The 22,159-nt window shown below is 46.9% G+C and overlaps 1 long non-coding RNA gene across 4 annotated transcripts in view; it reads left to right on the top strand.

The window, feature by feature from the left end:
• Positions 1–2,664: 2,664 nt before the first annotated feature.
• LOC310896514 overlaps positions 2,665–22,159 on the top strand; it is a 29,039-nt gene continuing 9,544 nt past the window's right edge. Inside the window, exons 1-3 of one of the 4 annotated variants that reach the window (XR_014581560.1) lie at positions 2,665–3,862; positions 5,035–5,073; positions 7,205–7,287. This is a non-coding gene — a long non-coding RNA (uncharacterized lncRNA). The remainder of the gene's footprint in view (positions 3,863–5,034; positions 5,074–7,204; positions 7,288–22,159) is intronic. The other 3 variants (XR_014581559.1, XR_014581561.1, XR_014581562.1) reach the window with 3 other exon arrangements.

Raw genomic sequence — 22,159 nt, 5'->3', positions numbered from 1 at the left:
AATGAACCAAAGCATAACCCAGCTCTCAGAAAGAAATTAATAATGCTGAAAGATAAATAAGAAAATAAGCAACCTTACCTTAATATGACCTTCCCCCCCCCCCCCCAAGAAAAGCCATGCAATTTCTTCAGAACTGTTGTACCTGGGGTGTGCAGGCCCCAGATGTGGTGGGACACAGCTGCCCTGGCAGTGATGGGGCTGGGAAATGCCAGGCGTGTCTGGCTGGGGCCAGCAGGAGCCAGGGGCGAGCAGGAAGGGGCAACGTGCTCCTTTCCCCAGCAGCATCAAGGGTGAGGACACAGAATGTATTTCCTTTTGGGGAAATAAATTAAATTAAACTAAATGCATGGCAGTCACTCATCTGCAGGAACTGCCGGGTGTCTCAGCACCGAGCAGGGGCACAGCACTCTGGGGGCGCAGCACCGTTCCTTTTTTGGACCACAGGCCTGCCATCCCCCCGCACCAACGCTGCAATTTTCTGTGAAAAAGGAGAAGCCAGGGGAAAATATCCATGAGAATTAAACTCTTATTTTTCTCTGAAAATCCTTCTTTCAGCCGACTTCTTGGTCGCTCTTGCTCCAACACCAGAATTTTAAAACACATGGGACGTGGATAAGGTGAATATTAATCTCTTTTAAAACGTACTTCAGGCGGGGGAATTAAAGCTGGTGAGGATCAGGCAGCGGTCAAAGAGCACATTTCAAAACCACCGTCAATCCACAGCTTTATGAGATATCAGCAAACAGAAGCAGAGCCTGGCAAGAGCTCGCAGCCCAGCGGCGCAGCTTGCACTGCCCCAAGGACACGGCTGCAGGACGGGTGTCACCTGGATGTGGCTCCGCCAGCTGCAGCAAGAGGCTCGAAGGCAGAGGTGGGCACACGGGCTGGCCTGACCGGGGCTGAAAGTCAAGCGGGCGGAAGAATTCAGGAGCAGAAAATAAGCCTGAAAAGAGCAAAGCAAGCAACTCCAGGCTGTGAGGGGAAATGCGAGGCTGGCCAGTAAAAGGTTTTTTTTTGCCAGTGGCGGTGGAAGGTTTCTCTTTGTTTCACTCCCCGGCTCTCTAATTTTTTTCTCTGTCCAAAATCGGTTTACCAGCTCTGATTTCCTGTTTCCATTTTGGAAAAAGAAACAATCAGACAAAAATTCCCCCGCCAGGAGTCATGCTCAAAGCATCTTCAGGCTTAGACTTGTTAAACTCTCTGCTGGGGTGAGCTGGCAGCCTTGCAGGAGCAGCCTTTTTCATCTCATTTGGAGCCTGCAAAGCCGAACAAATGATGGTTCATAGACACGTAAACCCATGGCAATCAGTCCGTGGGCTCTTTTTCTGCAGGGTCCAGGCAGGGGGAGCTGGTGGACACCTGCCAAGGGGAACCCTTTGCAGGCCCTTGTGCTTGGTGCCTTCCTTGGTGCCCTTCTAAAGGCAAAGCAATTGTTTTTTGGTGGCTTCAGGGCTGTTCTCGTGCCGCCCGGACTCCTCCTGAATTTCCCGTTGCCGCAGCCAAGGAACACCGTGTGAATTCCTGCCTTTAGACATTCTGATATTTCTAGCCCTGTGGGTTGGACAGGAAGTTCTGGAAATAATTGAGGATGACAAGTACGAGTTTAGCCAATGTGATTTATGCGGATATTTTTCTGAATCCTCCCAATCCTCAGCCCTCCCTTCCGATGCGTTTCACTGCCCTGACAGACACAGTGGGGACGAAGCCCAGCAGCAAGGCCACCATCCCATGCAGCCCAGCTGGCTACAAGGTACAGCGACGTGCGGGGGACCTCAGGATGACCTGGTGACACCAAACAGCTCCCGCACCTTCTCCTTTCGAGCCAAGGCACCTGTGCTGTTGCCCACGCGATCCCACCAAAACTACTCAATTAAGGTGAGAGATGTGCTGGGCTGTGGGGACTGTGCCCCTCTGCCCGGCACTTCCACCCGCCCGCGCTGCTCGCCACTTGTCCAAACAGCCATAAATCACCGCTGATTCCCAGCTCTCGCTGGGGAGCTCGGTGCTTCAAAGGCAGCGAGCGCGACCCTCTGGTGAGTCACATGAGGCCCCCCCAGGCCCCCCCATCACAGGGCTGCCGCCAGCCACCCCAGCAATGCGTACCCATGGGCGCACAAAGCAGACACTTGCACCACTTCCTAGCTCGTTCCTCTGCCAAATGTCAGCACTTGCTCACCCCACCAGCATTTTTTGTTTGTTTGTTTGTGTGTTTTTCCTATTGTAAGTTCTTCCCAAGTATTGGAAGGAGAGTAAAAAGGGCACCAGAGATATTGCAATCCGCTTGTCTGGAGCTCAGAAGCAATCCCTGGTCTGCACCCCCAATAACCCACACAAAATGGCAAAGCAAGAGTGCTGGAAATCAGCATTTCTTGGCACTGCCTCACTGGGCAGGCTATGGCCCCAGGGAAAAAAAAAAAAAAGTATCTTTGCATTTACTGATGTATTTACATTCGTTTCATCCAGGTTAGTGGAGAACTGTCCAGCGGCACCAAGCTGCTGTCCACTCCTTTTTCACACTTAGTTTTTCTCCTTGTCATTTTATTTTATTTTTATTATTTTATTTTATTTTATTTTATTTTATTTTATTTTATTTTATTTTATTTTATTTTATATGAGGCTTTTTAACACTGCAGAGGAAGCAGAGGTTATAGCGGGCGTTTTACATGTGAGGGGGCGACACAGCATATTCAGCTGGGAATGTCATTTCCTTCAAGTGTGACCCGAGCATCATGTTTGCCTTCCCAGGAATCAAGGTGAAGAGGAGTAAACACATGTTCAGACCAGGAAAATAATGAAAGGCAGGGGCTGAGCTGTACGGGCACACAGGCAGAGCGTGCTGGCTGCCCATGAGCCGATGGCATGTGGAAAACTCATCAGTGGGCAGCCTGCCAGAGCCAAACTGTACCTATGGGTGGTCACCAACAAAGAGTAGAAAAAGAGGAAGAAAAAGAAAGAAAAGCCTGCGAGCAGATGATTTTCCATGATGAGTGCTGTCTGTTTTACTGAGCAGCCCAAGCAGCGTAACCATTGCCCTCCTGCTGAAAGACAAAATGGCAGTGGAGGAAGGGGCGGAGTGCCCACGGTGCCTGGAGGCTCTGGGACAGCCATGTGGCTGCATGTGGTGGCACCTCAGGTGGCTGCGTCGCTAGGGCTGCCCCTGCCTGCAGCAGCCCCTGCCCCAGCCACCCCATGCCTTCACCTGTGCATGTAATGTCCCAGAAACGTGTTCCTCATATCCCCACACCTGCTGTGAGCCCACCCGCTCAGGGACCCCAAAATAACACCAGTGGGCTTGAGGAAACCGAGAAGGGAAACTTCAACAAGGCAATGCTGCATTTCCAAAATTTGTTCAACGTTTCAAACGTAGTCTCTGCTCCTTGCCTGCATGCTCACTGTGATGGGAGGCCCTGACCCGGTCCCCCTACAAGTGCTCCATAGGCACACAGCTGCCTCTGATTGCACCAGCACGGCAGGGCAAGAGCAGTGAATGGGCACCCTCAGGCTGTGCCAGGGGGGCTCTATCCCAGCTGGGGCCAGCACAGCAGCCCCCTGCCCCCAGGCACCTGCACTTAGGCAGGGGCCAGGCGGCCTCCGGGTGCTGATCCCCCGCACCTGTGCCACATCGGCACCTCCCCGCCTGGCTGCTCGGGCCTATTTAAGCCCTCCCCAGGGAAGCAATGTTGGTTGGCTCTCTGGGGGTCTGACTGGGCTCCCCTGTGTTGCCCATTCCCCCCCGTAGGGCCTGGCCCGGCTCTGCTGCAGTGGGGTGTGGGGAGGGTGTAAAGCTTCCAGGCTGCAAGTTTTGGTGTCATTGCAACAGGGAAGATCTTGGAGAAGAGGATGGGGCAGAGCCTGAGCAAAGGTAAAGTGATATGATATGGGAAAAGGGAGAAAGATGTGGGAGGGCTGTGAATGGGCTGATGACCAGGCTGCAATGTGCAGCCAGGTTGGTTATGAAGGGCTCTGGGGGGCTTTTTGGTGAAGCAATAGCTGCTGCAGGCTGGGAGGAGCAGAGTGGCTGTGCTTTGCCTCCAATAAACATGTTACAAACTGCCAGCTTGATAACCCGGGGGCTGCAGCTCCTCTGTGTAGGCACAGAGTTCTTAGTTACGTAGAAGTTATTGATGCCTGTGCTACATTGGTAGCAGCTGGATAGCTGGTCTCTGCAGCTAGCAGTCTCAATGAGCAAGAGACTGTGCTGGGGTTATTTGTAAGGGTGTGTGTGCTGCTGCTTCCCTGGGATGCGTTCTGAACATCCAGTGGGTGCCAGGAGGGAGCTTACCTTCCCTCTTAACAGAGATGTTAATAGAGGCTCTTTTCTCTGGGCATCTGCTGGTTTTCATTTTATCCCCCCTAATTTGTTGAGATCTAATTCTTTTCCCTGTTTGGCCAGGCTGAGCAGCAGACTGAAAAGTGATGGGAAGAGACTTTGGGTTTGGTGGAGGGATGTGTACTTGAGAGATTACACAAACCCCACTTCTTCAGGAAGCCAGGCTGAAAACCCACAATGCTTATTTTCTAAGAAAATAAACCGTTCCAATACATCAACTGTCTGCACATAGGCGGGACAATCACTGCTTAGCGAAATTACTATAATTTTCCCTTTTCTGTCCTTCCAAAATGACTCCTCTAGGCTTGGACCTCAGGCAGCCTATAAAATGTGGCTACCGAAAAAGTTGAGCGTGCGGATGCTGTTTATTACATTACTGCTGAGTGCTTCTGTGTTGCAGGGCTCTGAGCTGGGGGAATCGGGCAGTCAGGATTTCTATTCCAGATGTGTTTTGTGAGTGCTCTGGAGGCTCTGCAAGTGAGGAGAGCTGCCCGCAGGGTGCAGCATCCCCCTGCTGGGCTCTGCGTTGCAGGGTGCTGTGGGTGTGCATCAGACACTGGGTGCCCGTGGGTGCCCCTGCTGCCTGTGTGCCCTGATGGTGCTCAGGTGCATCTCCCCAGGAGGAAGGAGGGGTTTGAGCTAGGAGACATGGATGGTGGGGACTTGTCTGGGCTCCCCGCACACTGGGGTTTCCTTGCTTTTAGGGCTGCTCAGCTCTCCCATCCTGCCTGGCTCCAGTCAAGGTAAGGTGCCTTTTGCTGCCCTGCTAGCTGCTGTGTCTGCAACTAGTTATTCCTGGCCTCACTATGGGAGCCATTAGGTAGGGAATGGCTCAGGGGCCTCTGTAAGAACTAATTCAATTTACCCAGAGTGTGGCCATACCTGTACCAGTTTCCCATGATGTATTTGTTGGGTTAGGGGTAGACATTAAGAAGATAATGCAAGCTTTATTGAACAATATTGTTGGCTTGAATGCAGCCGGGGGCCACACCTTCAGGTACTTCACTGGAGGTGTCTTCCTAATTGCTCTCTAGAAAAAGGGTGATTTTGTTCGTCAGCTCTGCCCTATGAGGCCCAGCATAGCAGAACAATGGGGTGGTGCCCTGAAGCTATTGTTGTTAGTCACTGGCTCTGGATCACATCTCACCTGGGTGGTGGTGAGAATGGCTGGTCTTGGGTCAGAGACCCCAATGGGAGCAAGAAGTGTGGAGAGGGTCCTGCTGAGCCCCCCAATACCTGGAGAATTAATTGCAGTGAAAATTCTGTTTTGGGATCTAGCCCCCAAAGCCCCCGTGTGCCCGAGGAATTTATTGGACCTAGCCCCAGATCAGGGAGGTTAAATGGGCTCCCACACACATGCTCCTTGAGCTTTATGTGCTCGTAATATTCTAGGTTGTTTTCTGGTCCCTGATGACTTAATTCATTGTGTTTTGTATTTGTTTTATAACTGGCAGGCAGTTAATGTTATTGGCAAAAGAGTAAATAAAAGATAAATGGTGCCTGTGTTCTAAAAAATAAAAGCCACATTGTTCAAAAACACGCAGGCACCCCAAAACCCATGTTTACTGAAGCTTAGCATGGCCTGCTGTTTCTGAGCTGTCTTGCACCTCTCACCTGGTTCAGGGGCTGCTGGTGGGTAGGCGAAGGCACACTGCACCTCTGGGGCTGGGCTAGTGTGAGAGGCTCTGGGTGCTCGCCCCTCGTGGGTGAGGGTGGCTGCTGTACAGACAGCTGAGGGACCTGAGAGGCTGCAGCGTGGGGGGAAAAAATAAAAAATAAAATATAAGGAGGGGTTGGGGCCTAAGAAAGTGGGAGTCTGGCAAGAGATTTGAATCTCTGAGGCAAATAAAAGTAAATGTTGCTCTTGCTAAAGCTGCCTATTAAAGTTTCCATTCACCAGCTTTTCTCCTTCATTAGGGCTAATGAACAGAGCAGTCTTGGCCTTTCTTTGCTCCCCTGCTTGTGCCTCCAGGCTTTGTCATCAGAGCCCCCTGCAGTACCAATTCCTATGTTTTCCCTGTGCTGCCCTCCCTTTGTGCCTGGGGTGAAACCTTGGCCCACTGACATCAGTGGCTGATTTGGGGAAAACTGAGATCTCACCCAGAAGAATATTCTGGTATAAAAAATGTCTACTAGCTGGCATCAGTGTATTGAGGCTCAATCTTTCTGAGACCTCATTAGTACACAAATGATTTTTTTTACCTCTGAAGTCCTCTGTCCCAGTTTCTAGAACTATTGAAGCAAATGAAAGCACCAATTGCTCCCAGTCCCTGGTGGGTAGACTCACAGGCTTGAGGACAGTTCTCCATCACTGAGCCTCCTGTTGCAGCAGGAGCAGACCAGCACCGTCTGGTGTGATTACAGTTACAGTAACTAAAGGGCTCTTTTTCCCCGTGAAAAAAGATGAGCTGACCAGGTTTCTGCACTGTTGTGGAGACTTAGCTCAGCCTGGTGGATGTTGTTCCTATTCAGCCCCAGATGGAGCAGCCAAGCAGTGCGTTTTGCAGCGTGTCCCCAGCACTGAGCTGTGCCCTCGGCTTCTGCCTGTTTGGGTGCTGGGAGGAGCAGGCAGTGTGAGCATGGCTTCAGGAAGCCAGTCACAGCTGGGTTGTGAAACGAGAACTGCATCCTAGCATAATGCTTTAACCACAAACCCTCTCTCCAATGTACACTTTTTTCCTTGTATCCAAAACCCATTCAAGTGTCTGGAGCAGCTGAACATCTGGTATTAACTGCTCATCCCAGTTCTGAGTTTCAGAAAATGAATCTGAACCACTGGATTAGTCACATCCCCAGCAGATGAGTTTACCCCTGCAACTGTCTCATTCCAGCTCTTCTGGGGTTTTGACTCCTTTGCTACCTGTTCCCTTCCAGGCTTACATTCTTCTGAGTGACTGGGGCTCTGTGCTGGGCCAGGGTGCTGGAGGACCCCTGCTGGAGGAGCGGTCAGCGCAGAGGTAAGGGAAGGGACTTCTGTCTCTCTTGGTTTTGCTGCTGTGCCTTAGTGTGTGGAACAGGGAGAAATTAGCATTGCTGTCTGAGCTGGGCCTGTCCTGCATGGGGAAAATGAGCAGTGAGCAGGTGTGACCAGCATTGAGGGCTTGCTCTGTGCACAGAGATGAACAATGGCTTAATGGAAGTGCTGGGACTTCACCATGCAGCCAGATGTGTAATTTCCTCCCAGTGGAAATGTTGGGCACTTGCTTGGTGGAGTTAAAAGCTGAGGATTATCTATGCTGCAGGAAAGTCACTGCTTTCTAAACAAAACATTTTTGAATATTCAAGCCTAAAGCACTTGGACTGTGGCATTTCTAAGTTCAGTCTTTCATTTAGCAGTATCTCCTCTTAAAGTAAACATTGTTGAAGTAAGGTTTTTCCCACAGATGAGTTTGATGGACCTGCTTGTTCTGATGAAAGACTTCATTCCCCGCTTGTGTGGGTGCTCTGCTTCAGCTTTAAATTGCACCGTGTCCTGTGTTCAAGTGTTCTTATGCCAGGCCCCCTGAATATGCATTGCTGTGATGAGCTGGAAGGGGTGCTGCATGGAGCTGTAGCTTAGCCAGGTATTTTGGGGCTGGAGCTGTGCCCGGTGTCTGTTAGATGAACGAATGTCCACATTGCAGCTGATGTTACCAGGGGTGCACAAGGGTGGCATGGATTTACAAACAGATGGTGGAAGACCTCTGAAAGGCACAGTAAGGAACACCTCCCAGTGTGGATGCTTAATCTGCTGGGAGGACGGGTGGGCGTGAGGTGTTTTCAGTTCTAAATAAAAAATATTACATAGATCAGGGCAGAGACTGTGGTTTAGAGAAGGAAGAATGATCTGGGAATCAGGATTCACCAGTACCTCTCCTGGAAAACAGTTTTTATTTAACTTGAAAAACATGCCAATAACAGAAAGCATAACTCATCTTGTGAAAGTTATGGTTGGCTGTAAAATAGAATACAGAAAACTTTCCTACTCAAGCTGAAATGTTTTTCTTTTAATTCCTTGGTATTCTCTCTGCAGCATTATAAACTCTAATTCATGTCTTGGCCTGGGCTTCAAGATATAGCTGTGCTTAGCAGAATGTAGTCCACTTTCAAAACTTTCAAGATTTTGTCACACACCTTCCCTAGCATTTAAAAAATACCACATGTCAGTAGGTCTTTTTGCATTTATGAGACCTATGGCTTAGGGGAAAGGCAGAGAGGAGGATTGGAAGGTAAATAACTAAATGGGTTTTAACTGCTGCATGTTTTTTTAAATATCCTTTAAAAAACTAATATTGTAAACTGAGATGGGTTCCAAGTTCAGGGGATTGCATATGTCATTTATTTTCTTTCCAGGTAGTTCTTAGACCGTACAGTTCCGGCCATGATTTAATGTTGAGTTTAAATAGAACTGTATGTAATTAGACATTGGGCAATGTAACAATGAGGATTTCTGATGTCCTGTGTGTTTTGCTGGGACATGGCTTCCTGTGAGAGTCGTAGGCATTTTTAGAGCCATAGAAAATGCTTGAGCCTTGCTTCCCCACCCAGACCCCTGTGATATGACTGATGCATCCCTGTGGATGTGCCTGTGTGCGTGGGGTGCTGCTGGGCTGGGGCAGGAGAGGGCAGCTTGGGGTTGTCTGAGCCTGACTTGTGCTCAGAGCCCCCATCTTGCTCCACCATGCTTTCCAAGTAAAGAAGCAAGGGAACAGCTGCCTTGCTAGAGCGGAACAGCATTTGGGCTTTTGACTGGGGACATCATCTCAGACATTGTTTTCATTTTGAAATAGTGTAAAACAAATGCTTTGGAAATTTCCAAGGAAGAAAATGAAAATAAACCCCGGTTATGTTTTCATTTTGTTGTCCTGAAACTCACAACAAGTCTTTTTTAGACTGCTTTACCCAAACTGTCGTGTATCCAGACATCACTCCCACTGGAGCATCTGCTCTGTTCCATGAGGGCTTGAATTCCATGAAAACTGTCTCATCTCCTGCAGACTGGCTCTGACCCATGCTTCCAGTCCACTCCCCAGGCAGTGCATGAAGTGTGTGCTGCTGTACTGAGCACAGCTCCAATGCCCTTAGCCAATTAAGACTGTATTAATTGTGGCTTGCTCTCAGATGCATGCATGCCTGCATGGCCAGGATGTGTCTGCCCCTTGCAGCAGATGTGCTGTCCCATCCCATTTGGCATCTAAAGCTCAGGGCGAGGTCATGGAGCAGTGCCCATGGACCTGGCCAGCTAATCTTGGGGTGCATGAGCACCCTGTGGCTGAGATGCCATTAACGGGACTTACTCCTCAGACTTGTCATAAATCTTTATTACCACATATGGCTGAGTTATAAATCTGCAAAGAGCAGAAAACACCACCCAGTGTACAGGAAGGTGTCTTCATGGCTTTAAGTGTTTGATGCCATTTTTAAGTGTTCACTGTTTTGGAGATATGTCCCTTTTAATCAGTGTTGTATGTCAGAAGGGGGATTTTATTAAATCTGGTGAAATAGTAGCATTGAAAAACTGCCCAAAGAAACAGTACAACTCTTTAACTGAAGGATTTTGTTTTGAAGTCTTATGTGAAAAGCTCTCTTTAATATTTCTGGTCTGAAAAGTGTGAAGGCAGAAACCTTAACTTGCTGACCAACAAGTTAGAAAGCTGCAGAGCCCTGCCCAGTGGGTGGCTTTGTGCAGCCAGCAGCCTGTTGCTGCTGTAAGCCCCTGTCCCAGGTTCCCCCTGCAAGAGCAGCTTGCGAGTTTTGTGCTCTCCTTGTGGATGAGAGGATGGGAGCACACAAACAGATGTGAGAATAAGTGCTTGGGGATGTTTAAGCAAGTAAGGAAAAAAAGAATAAAATACTTACTGATTTACTTGAAGAAACTGACTTTCAGGCTTCATCCTTTGGGACAGGTACCCCTGACCACGTTCTGCACCCAGTAGGACAAGCAGGGGGCTGGGGGCAGAGTGCACCCACCTTGGTGTGCAGCCAGCAGCACGGTGGCAGGATGGGGCCAGCAAAGATAAAATGTGCATCGGGGGGATGGATCTGTCATGCAGGGGATGCTGCCCTCTTTCCCCTACCCCACGCAGCTGGCACAAGACCTGTCTGTAAAGCATGGCATCATAATTTCAGTGGTGTGACTGTAAGATGCTGGTGTTTCACGCCCGTGCCATTTGCTGGTGTAAAACTAAGGTGTCCATGTTTTGTTTTTTTGTGTGGTTAGAAAAGTTCTGCTCACTGTACTCACAGGTGCTCTTGTGGGCCTCTTCTCTCCAGGATGGCCGTAGTGCTGTTTCTCCAGTGGCAGCTCATAGTTAATTATAATGAAATGAGTGCAACAAAAGTCTCCTATGAGGAAAAAAAGAAACAGCGCAAGCGAGTGCTAGACAGGCTAGACAGCTATTCGTCTGATGTTCATAACTCACAAAATATCGGTCATTTGCAAAGTAAATGATTTATCATAGAAAAATAAAGTGTGGTTTCCTACAGGCTCCTTTCTAGAAACCTTGCATTTATTTACCTTCACAGTGTGGCTGTTTGGAAAAGGTATTTCTTATGAAATATTAAATGTGCTTTTTATTTTGGAAGAGTTCTCAGTGTTTGGGGGAAGTAGAAATAAAGCTAACTAGAAGACTGCAAACCTGCAAGTGAGAAGAAAAGCTGCAGCTTTTGTCTATCCTTTTGGACGGGCAAACTGCGAGTGTCAGTAAAATATTTTTTCAATGGTGCTCCCTGACCAGCCACAATTTAAAAGATTGAAATGTGTTTGTGCAAGATGGCTTCCTTGAAGTCTAATATTAGTACCTTATGCTGGAATAATATAGCAACAAATTCACCGTTTTTCTCCTGATCCGGACAGTGGGTCCACAGGGCAGCTAGGAATGTGCCGCAGGAGGATTTATGGCATGTGCTGTCTGCCAGCATTCAGCTGAGAGCAGCTCTTATTTTAAATGATAGCTGGATATATTTTATCCAAAGTATTACAATAAAAATAGAACTGTACATGATATTTTTTATTTCACAATGGCACTAATCAGGATTCTTAAAAGGAGGAAGAAAGCTTTGTTTCAGTGAGTTAGGTACTCGCTTTCAGGTGAACAAGATGCTTTTTTTTTGGTGGATTTTTCTTGCCTTTTCTTTTTCAAAGAAGTGGCTTCTTTTCTTTTGTAGCTTTTTAAATAACTGCCAAAGTGCAGTTATTTAATTGCTGAGAGAACCAGTGCTGCAAGTAAAACGTGGACAAACAGCTATCCGGTTTATTCTGTTTTCCTGCAGATACTGTCCCACACTTGCTAAGCTGAACTTGTGCAGTATCACATAACTAAATGAGAAGCTGTAAGGAGCTCAGCAGTGTGAAATAAGTAGCGCACACTGTTCATGCTTGCCTCTGTGTATGATCAGAAGTATCTCTTTGGGTGCGTTAGACACATCCTCCTAGCTCCCTGTCCGTAATAAACATGCGTGCCTTCTCCTGTCTCTTTCCCTTCCCCAGCAGAAAGATCTTCCACTCCCTGCTCCAGGTGCTGGAGCTGAGTTTGGGTAGTACATGATGGGTTCTCACGGTCCTGTAGGTAAATGAAAACAGTATCCGATTGCCAAAAGCCTATGGAAATACATGGAAATCTGCATTTAAACAAGGTCTGCATCAGGCAGTGCAATGATAAGCTGGTACGTCAGTTTTCAGACATCTAACTAGCTTCTTTTTTTTACCCCATTACATTTAGTGGTGTTAATTGGTGCTAGTGTATCTCTGTTCCACTGATTGCAGGCTCTTGGTGATGGCTGGCTTCAGGATTTTTTGAAGACTTTGACAACTGATTGAAGTCAGAATTGCACACAGTATTTTCAGAGGTACTTGCCAGAGGGTCAGTGTGCCTGCTTTATGTATTTTTTTGTGAGCATTGTAAATCTATTTTTAAGACCTTTGGTACTGGACTCATTTTTTTGAGAATTTTCCTTTCACTTAATGGCAATGTTCTAGTAATTTTCACTAATGAAAATCCCCCAAACTCGAAAGTCCCAACAGACGATGCAAATATAATAAGGCAAGTAAGGAGAACTTGATGTTTATTTGCTCTCAGAGGAGCATTTCTCCAAATTACCCTGGACCAAAGGATGTCCCTTTTGTGCAGGCTGGTGGTGGCAGTGCCACAGGCTTCTGGGGGGTTCAGGCAAGCTGAGCTGCCTCTATATGGAGCTCTGCTGAACCCTGCTGGGGGGGGATGTGTGTGCTGGCTGGGCTGCAGCTGCAATCCCAGGTCAAGATGCTGAAATAAGTCTAACTTCCCAGGAAATGTTCCCCCAATAGCCCAGGGATCCCTTATGCTCTGTCATGTTATTCTCTGGAATACAGCCCAAAAGACTGATGTAATGCTATGCCATAATTAGTGCTGCCAGTTTATTCCCAGCTGTAGTTCTGCCTTAGTCTCAGAAAGAAACAGGAGAATTTGCACTCCAAGTTGTGTTGCTCTGTGATGAGGAAGAAGAGGGGCTGCTAATCCAGTCACAAGGGACTGGATATTTTTGTTGATATTTCTGTTGATATTTTTTTCCTATGGTAATCTCATGTCTGGCTTTGCACAGCTTAAAATCCAGAACAGGCAGGGGAAAGACCAAAAGGAAAACCAAGTTGGTGAAAAGATTTCCCCCAAGGATCTGCCCCATCCCTCAGCACCTCAGTTGTGCCATTTCCTCAGTGGGAGCATGACTCCTGCCCAGCTCCTCTGCGCGCGGGGCTGGTTCAGAGCTGCTGCCGTTTATGGCCAGTGCATTAAAGTAAACTGGCCCTGATTCCAGTTTATTTTAAAACTACAGGCTGTAAACCAAAGCAGTTAAAATTTAATCTACTGGCGCGTGTGAATCAACACCCCATGAGGCTGGGTTTGCATGGGGGCAGCTGAGCCATGGTCACACTGTCCTTCCTGACACAGCTCCCCTGTGGGTCACTGAGAGCAGTGGAAATGAAATGAGTGAGGGAAAGCCCTGGGCATTTCCAGAACTGGGGGGGCTTGGTGAGGAGGTGCAGTGCTCCTGTGGCTGAGGCATTTCAGCACAGCTGAGGTGCAAACAGTGGCATTGCTGCTCTTTAGAGGCTGCTGGTTCAGCCGGAGTAGGATTCCCACCTTTTCCTTCCAGGAGGTCCCACAGAGGCATCCACATGTGTAAAAGGTAAAAATGGGTAGAAAATACCTTATAAGCATGGTGTGTGTCTGAGAGCTGCGTGTCATGCTGGTGAGAGGCTTTTGGGAGCTGCTTGGATGCAGGATGTTCCCAAAGAGGTGGTGTGGTGTGGTGCTGTTGCCCTCCAGCTGGGCTCCAGAAACCTGGCTCCTCTCCCTGTGTGTGAATTATGGGGAGGCATGGGGTTTGTGCTGAGCAAGGCACCCAGACCACTGGATCCTGGGCCAGGCCATGCAGGCACCCCTGTGCCACACTCTTGTGGCTCACAGTGACGTTATGGAGCCATTCAGCACCTGTGCTGTTAGGAGTCTGCAGTAAAGTCATCTCCTTCCTTCTGGCCAGGATGACTCTTGCACAGACCCTTGGTGTTACTTCTGCTTTTCCAACTGCACCAAGATCAAGTTAGTGTCATTTTGCCAGCAGTACTGAAAGAAATCCACCAGGGCAGCGTAACAGATTACGAAGTGTTGCCGACACTTAAAACTTCAGCATGTTTTCTCTGGGTCTATTTGGAATTCAGTACTAAATGCATGCACCTGGCCCTTCAATGCGTGGATGGCTCTATATTTGCAGTCTATTATTTACAGACATCAAAATGCATATCTCTCTAGATAGACTGATTTGTAACAAGAAAAAGCGGAGTCATGTACTCAGCCTTGGAGAAATTCTCATGTGCTGTATTCAAAAGGATTTAAATTGGATGAGCTCAGAGGTGCCTTCTGTGTACCTTGCAGTCTCTATCTGGTTAAAAAGAATTGAATGTTACATTACTGGTAGTAACAATGAGAAGGTATCCTCCCCTGCCTCCTACCAAGTAAACATAAGCATTCAGTTTGGAGGATTTCAAATTCATGTGTGTTTCTGTCACCCTTATTTCATCTGTCAGGCGAAGGCATGAAAAGTATTTTACAGTTGAGCCATGCCTGGAAAAAGACATCGCTCAACATCCATTAAAATCTATAAAGCACAGGAGATGACACATTTATCTGTATAAATCTGGTTACTTTGTGCGACTGTGGAGATGAGCATCAAACCACTGAAACCCGTCCGTGGCTGATTTGGATGAGACTCCCCCAAGCTCAGTTTCCATGAGGAGGGCAGCTCAGCGAGGCCAGGGTGAGTTTTTAGTGCTGATGTCCATTACACGGATGTGTCTGCAGTTTCGTGTTCGCACTTGAAAAAATATGAACAAAGGCTTCAGAAATGTGACTTTGCAGTTGCTTGCTCCTGCAGCAAGAAGTGAGCTGTGCTTTTTGCAATCTGGGAGCCTGTGCTAATGAAGATCTCTCTGAGAGAGACTTCCAGGCATATGGATCCCATTTGTAACCAGTGGTGAGAATATACAGGTCAGCCTGCGCTTTGGTGTCTGTCTATCCATCTGTTTTCACATTACTTGCAAATTATAGAATCCTCCAGACCCAAATGATCGTAAATCTCCACTATGAGCATGTACACTTTTCCCATCTGTCATAAAACAATGAATTAAATTCATGCCTGTCAAAATATGCGGCTGCGAGTCCGCCTTGTCCTGTAGCAGGAGGAATACAAAGCACCATCTCATTGCTGTAATTTATGGCCTCCTTGGGAGATTTGGGTGATTAGGGCTTGGCCCACCAACACGCAGAAAAACAGTAGGAACTCCAATAACTCCAAATGGAAATCTTGGGTCAAATTTATCAAACAAATCAGAGAAATCTATTTCTGTTTGGAGAAGGAGGAGATATATTACATGTTTAGTATACGAGTACTGCTCTGGAACATTTGGCTATTCGGTATTTGTGAGTTTTGGAATTTCTAGCTTAAATAGTATCACCAGAGGACATGTGATGTATTAGACATGAGCACATTTTTAGCCAAATAAAATATACAACTGCAAGCAAAGAGGTTTTTCAATGTTAACAACAACATATTTGTGCAAATGATGTAACTGAAAATTTTCTAGGTAGGACTTAAAAAAAGCAAGAATTTTTTTTAGTTCTGGAAAATACATGGGGAAGAAAATAAAGTATGTTAGAAGTGGATGACAACACAACCAGTGCTGGGGGGAGAAGGTGATAAGGTGCCATTATTCCACTTACAGAGATTTATACTTCTGGTTAATCGTTGGTTTCTAGAGAGAATCTTTTTTAGATCAATCTTTTTTTTTTTCCCCTGAACGAGATCATTAATATGAAACACACTGGCCCTGCTACTTCCTACCAAAAATACCATTTGCTGTTAGAGATGTGCTGAATAATAAACACAGATAAGTGAGGGTGTGCGATGAAAGGCGCACATGCTCTGAATTGGTGGGGGTGCCTTGGTATGCACTCATGGGAGCGGGGGCTTGTCTCCAGCTGCCCTGGGATGTTCTTGGCGCGTGGGGTCCCTGCTGATGGCTGGGCAGTGCCGCTGTGGCTGGTGCTGCGGTTGATGCTGCTGCAGATGATGAGGCAGAGTGATGCTGCTGTGGCTGATGATGAGGCGGTCAATGCTGCTGCACCACAGTCCTGCTCCCACACCAGACAGGATGCAACTTGTGCATGCCGGGAGAAAAATGCTGGCTACCCATCTGTAAAGACTTGGAGCAGTGGTTTAATCCCTGGAGCAGCCTGCTGTGAGATGCTCAGAAGATAAGTGGGGTATTATTTCAGCTCTGATACCCAAACAAGCTGTGAGGATGCTCACATCACTCAAGAAATAAAAATTAAAAAATTACAAGAGTTTGGGAAGATGTTTGTTATGATTTATTGCTCTCCTTTACCTCTGGGCACAAGGCAGGTCAGAGCCAGCCAGGGTTGATGGGGTGGCTTTGCCTGCGGAAGAGTTTTTCAATAGGGCAGAGATGAGCTGGAGCATGGTACTGACCCTGGGGGTCAGGGACAGGCAGGTCCTCTCCCTTGGTCTGCAAGTCCTCGGCGTTAGCTTTACTCATAGAAGATGAGGGGCATATGTGACAGCAGACCATGGCATGTGCCTACAGTGGTCTCTCTATCAGCCTGACTGTAAGCTGTTAAAAATACCCCTCTGCGTTTTCTCTTTGGCATCAAAGGGCTCTGCTGCTTCCATGCATCTCTAACCACCCCCACACTGGGGTCACTGGAACATTGCCTCAGCAGCGGGCGGTAGAGCTTGTCCAGCATCTGCCGGTATCGCCAATGCATTAAAACAACACTTGAGAACTGGGGGAAAGTCTCTAACCTAATTGCACTCCATTAGCCTCTGCAGGAGAAGTAACTTGTGTAATCTAAAGGCACTGGTTTATTGGTTCACACTTCATAAAATAAGTTGCTGTTGGTTTTACTGCAGCCTTGGTTTTTCTGTTTAATGGGGGAAAAGGTGGTTCTTTACACGAGAGCCCCTAGTACCTGCCTAGGCTGTGCCTAGGCTCCACGCTGCAGTCTGCTCTGCGTCTACAAGGCTTTCTTAAACAGGAACACATCTGGAAGGTGAAAGGCTGGTTTTGCCGTTTTTGCAGGATTTGGTGGTTTGGTTTTGCAGGGTCCTAGGTTTGAGAAAGTGCAGGGAAAAAGGCTGGCTAGGCAGTGAAATGCTATGCTGCTGCAGGGCAGGGGATGTGTTGCTGCTGCTCAGCGCAAGGGCTCAGCCCTTTGGAGATCCAGGTGGGTTATTCACATTGCATTTTTGCAAGGCAGGAAATGCATTTGCCGCTGGAGAAATAACATTTGAAAATTGAAATGTGTCCCAACTGTCCCAAACTGGGATTAAAGGTTGATTTTGAAATCACTTGCACATGCCAAAATGGGGGAGTGTAATGGTTCTGGGTCATTCAAACTGGCTCGTTTAGAATGCTTTCCTGTGCCCATCGTGCGTTACTGTCTTCCTAACTTGTGCAGTTATGAAAATCATTGGAAATCCAAAGATGGTTTTGAATGTGAAGAAGCAAATTGATAAGATCAACTTTTTTTATTCAGAAATTGTTTGCAGCAGGAAAAAGTGTTGATACTAATCCTTTACCCTGAAAAACATCGATTTCAACAAATTGCCCATTCCTTTTAAAATGAGTGCCTTGCTCTTTGTGTGTCCTCATTGAAGGCGATGCAAGCCTTCTGGCCCAGAACATCTGCCCCAAGTCAGATGCTGAAGAGAGCAATGAAACACGATTGACGAGGCTGAGGTGATGCTGAGGAGATGCCACCAAGGGCCTGTATGAATTCCTGAAAACCTCCCCCGGGCCCATCCAGCGGGCAAAGAACCTCCTTGGTAAAGTGGTGGGTGCTAGCACAGGGACCTCTGCAGCGGCGCCCAGCAGCACGTGGCCAAAAACCTGTGAACCGCACCACGCCAGGCAGGTTATTGATGGTGGCCATCCCCAAAAATGAAGGAAGGGTCCCATGCCTGGCAGTAATTTTAGGGTTTCGGAAATAGTTGCGTGGCGGCCGCCTGCAATCAAAGCTGCCACAAATCATTTCCAGCCACCAGCAGCAGCGGTCAACACCGACACCTCTGCGGAGGTGTCCCCAGCACTGCACCGCTGGGTCTGTGGGTGGCAGCGGGGCCATGCTCCTTGTGGTCACCTTCAGGAGGAAAGGGTGTGCTCTGAGTGCCTCTCCTCACCTTTTCAGGTCAAGTTCGAGACAGTGGGAATTGTAGAAGGTAAAGTTTTGGAATTGTTCAAGATGCAGTGTGTTCCTTCTGTCCACAGGGTTGCTTGATGTGACTATCTCTTACTGCTTGCAACAGATGGTATGAGGGCACCAAAAAACCCTCTTTAAAAAGTTACAGATTTTCTGGTGACATTTAAATTAATCCTTTAATGGTTTGGGGAAGGAAATGAGTAAGGAAAAAGTGGCTCAGCCCTTGAAAACATTGGGGCAGGTCTGAGCTCCAGCACACCACCCTGCTTTGTGGTTTTGTTGTTTTGTTTTCTTTTTGTTTTAATGACAGCTTACAGCATTTTAGTGATTTTGCTTTGCACTAAAGAGCATGTGGTGCAAAAGATACGTGTCTTCTCTCGGCCGTCATCGTCTGGAATCTTGATGATGTCTGGTCTGCTGACTGTACATGCTGGGGTGCTTCATCTTCCTTCACATCAGCTTCTGGAGGCGTCCTTGGTGCTTCCTGGCTCTTCCTGGGAGCCTTGGGTACCAGAGCTCTGGGAAAGACCTAGCAGAGAAATGTCAGCATCAGCACGGGGCTTGTTTCCGTACCTAACAGAGCCTGTAGCCAGAGGGGCACTGGCCAACACCTCACCCAGACCTCAGGGCCTCTTTGCATTCATATTTGTTTAGATGAGTGTATGCTTTTGGTAACAATGTGATTTTTAGTATGTTAGCAACACTAATAGTTGGTAATTATCCCCTCATAGACTAAGGAAGCCATGGGAGTAAATGGTTTTCTGAGCCTGCCTCCCACGGGATTTACAGAGAGACTTGGTCAGCAGGGAGAAAGAGCTTTGCATGATTTCCGTTTGTCTTTTTCTGTAAATTCAAATGAATATATTTGAAGCCTCCCTTGCCAACAGACTACGCCTGTGCTTTCTGGACCTTCCTTGTCCGCGTACACAGCATAGATGGTCAGGAGTATTTAGGAAGCTCCATGTCCAGAGTGAAGCCCTCTGAAGCTAAGAGAGATAAAAACACGGGAGCAAGGCTGCCAGAGTTCATTCCACCCATTATTTTTAAAAATAGCTCTTTTATATTTACCTTTCGTACGTTAAACCACAGCAGAGAACACTTGTAACTCAGTGTAAGACACTTACACTGTTCAGCTTCAGTCATGCAGCTCAGGCATACAAACGAGCTCCAGGTTTTATATGCAGTTCATTCTTCATATTGCCTCTCTTGGCTTGTTTATGTTAGCTTAGCTTCCATCAAAATGATGTCTTAATTAAATCTGAAAAATGGACATTTGACTTTATTTTAAGTGATGATTTCATTCTGCCATGGGTATAAATTTAAGTTATACATAACAGACATGTACTCTGCACAGCTCATTCCTGCATTATATATATTATTTAAACGATAACATTTTTTTCTCTCCATATTTTTCAACCATTTTCTTTTTTTTTCTTTTTTTTTCTTTAAAAAAAAAAAGGCAAACCAACCACTGAGCTAGGGGAAATTCGGATTTCTGTCTCGTGCCCGCCAACCTCAGCGGGTGGCTGGGGGGAGGCGTGCATGGCACAGTTCCGTCCCAAAGTGCCCCTCGGGAAGGTGCCTTGCTGCCCCGGGTTTTGTGTGAAGGTCGTGTCCTTTCCAACCAAGTGCCTTGTCAAAGGTTTTGCTTTACTGTTGGCAGAATTTGTGCATTCATGAGAAAGCAAATAACCCCAGTGCCAAGCTCCCTGTCTTTGCCCCGCATCTATCTAGGTCCTGCTTGTGGGCATCCTGGGTTTCAGGCTTCCAGCGGCTGCGTGTGCCGTGCCTTTGGAAAGATCCTTCCTCCACCAAATAGAGAACAGAGGCCTTTAAAATGTGGAAAATTAAGAAAATGCAGAACACATCATTAAATCATATACTCAGGAAGCTGTGGCAATCTTGCCTTCCACTCACAGAAGGTCCACTATAAATGAAATCTATATTTTAATGATTTCCAGTTCGGATGCCCCCAATGTGCAATAGAGAACCTCAACTGCTTGCCGTAGAATAAAAGGGAGAATTGGGTGGTAAAAAGAAGAATGCTGCAGTTAATGTGGAACAGTTGCACGTTTATATTCCACATTGCCCTGAGCAAAACTCTTCCTTTTATTTTGGAGAAAAAGCAATTGATTTCCTCCTTCGGTACAGCGTCTGTACTCACGTTATGTTTACTCATGAGCTCTGACAGGTTTACCCGTAGCAGCTTTCTGAACCAGCTGCTCTCCCAGTAACCACTGGGGCTGTAATTCTTTTAAGTCACAGGGCAAAAATATAATGATCTGCTGGCCTTTCAAGATGCTAGGCAGGCAGAGGGAACTGTTGACATATTTTATTTTTTGCATAGCATTTCCAATTACAGAGAGCTGGAATAGCTCTGAACTCGTCGGCTTCACCAAGCAGACAAAAACCATAGTGCTGTGCGGGTTTGGATGGTTTTGAGGAGGAAAAGAGGGATTTTGGAGGTGCGGCTCCGATCACCTGTGGGGATGCTGCAGGCAGCTGGGCAGTGTGTGGTGTGCAGAGCCCTGGCCCCAGGCAGTTAAACCAACCTGGATTTGCCTCTAACAGCTTCAGGTTTGAGTCAGGTTCGTAGCCTCCCCTTTCTGTGTTTTTGTTCCCCTCCCCACCTGGGAGAAAGAAAAGGGGGAGCAGGAAACAGAGAGAAAAGTGAAGATAACTCTGAAAAAAAATCCCTTCCCTTTCCCCAATTTTTATTTTTTTCATGTAAAATACTGGCACTTTTCACACCTTGTATTCAGGTTGAGAGGTGGTGTATCACTAATGTGTTTAGTCTTCAAGTACAGAGGGTTTGTAGTGTGGGCTTATTGCTGTCAATGCTCCTTTCTTTTAGTTGACTAATGGAGTATTTGATTTTTTCTAATTTTTTTTTCTGGTAATATTAGATCTCACCAAAGATTTCCCTTAGAAAATTAAGGACATAATACCCTAAATATTTTTCTGATGTTAGACAAAACACTTTGTTAGTCACAAATGCTTACCTATGTGTTTATGTATGTATGCATATACATATAAACACATACATATATATTCTTCCTTTTCACAAACAAGTGAACTCAGAAATATACATTCCTTATCACCTGTAAAATATCAGATGTACCAGCGCTGCCTCTGGCAAGTGCTGGCTGTCACACTTGGCATATGCCATGAAATGAGTGAAGGCTGTCAGGAAGAAAATGTAAATTGCAAAATTAGACATTAAGTACTCTTTTATTCAGTTCTAACATGAAAGTGTATTTAGTACAAACAATAAAAAGCAGATTGTGGCCATAGAAGCACAGTTTACTATATTTTTTCTTCACTGTTTCAGTGCAAAGTGGTATCAGTTTGGTAAAATGGCATTTCTGTGATTTGAGATGCAGCATCCCCTGCACGCGGAGGGAATTTTTAATCCTAAAGCTCAGAGTAAATGTCGAAGCAGCTCACTAACTGCCACACGAGCCGAGGCTGCCCCCAGCAGTGCCTGAGCATGCTGCCCTGTGTTGTTTTTTTCCTTATATTAATGTGGGTTTATATATTCTTCCACTGGAGCAGAGGCTACAGCCTCTTCTGCAGTTAGGTGCAAGCTCTTCCGCTAAGGGTGTTTGTGATTTACAATGTTTTAAAAAAAAATTCTTTGCATGTTAGAGTTGCTCCATCTCAAAAGCAATGACCTTGCATCATTGTCAGAGTATCACGTCTCCTACCACTTCGAATGCCTGTTTCTTTCTATTTGCAGTGATTTTGGCTTGGAGGGCTGGTTGGTCAGTCCCTTTGCCAGCATCTGTTCTGGGAGGATGCATAATGGGACTCGCTTTGAAGCTCTGGTGGAGATTGCACGGGCTGCATCGCCAAACGCAGCTCCAGCACACACTTCACGATACGCAGTGTCATCCTTCAGAAGTGGGCACTTGGCATCCCACTGCTATGCGTGCCCTAGGCTTTTAAAGTGTTTTTCTGACTCTGGTTGCAGGGGAGAATAGTTAGGAGAGCTGAGCCTGAAAAAGGGGGTGGCTGAAAGGCCGCTTCAAAGAGAATCTAGTCTTTTCATATCTTTGAGAGCTTGTGGCTGAAGGTCGAAGGTATTCATGATTTT

Source organism: Anser anser (genome assembly GCF_964211835.1).
Source record: "Anser anser genome assembly, chromosome: 3".
NCBI lineage: Eukaryota > Metazoa > Chordata > Aves > Anseriformes > Anatidae > Anser > Anser anser.
The sequence above is the reverse complement of the archived record's forward strand: the minus strand, read 5'-3'. Positions and strand labels throughout refer to the sequence as shown.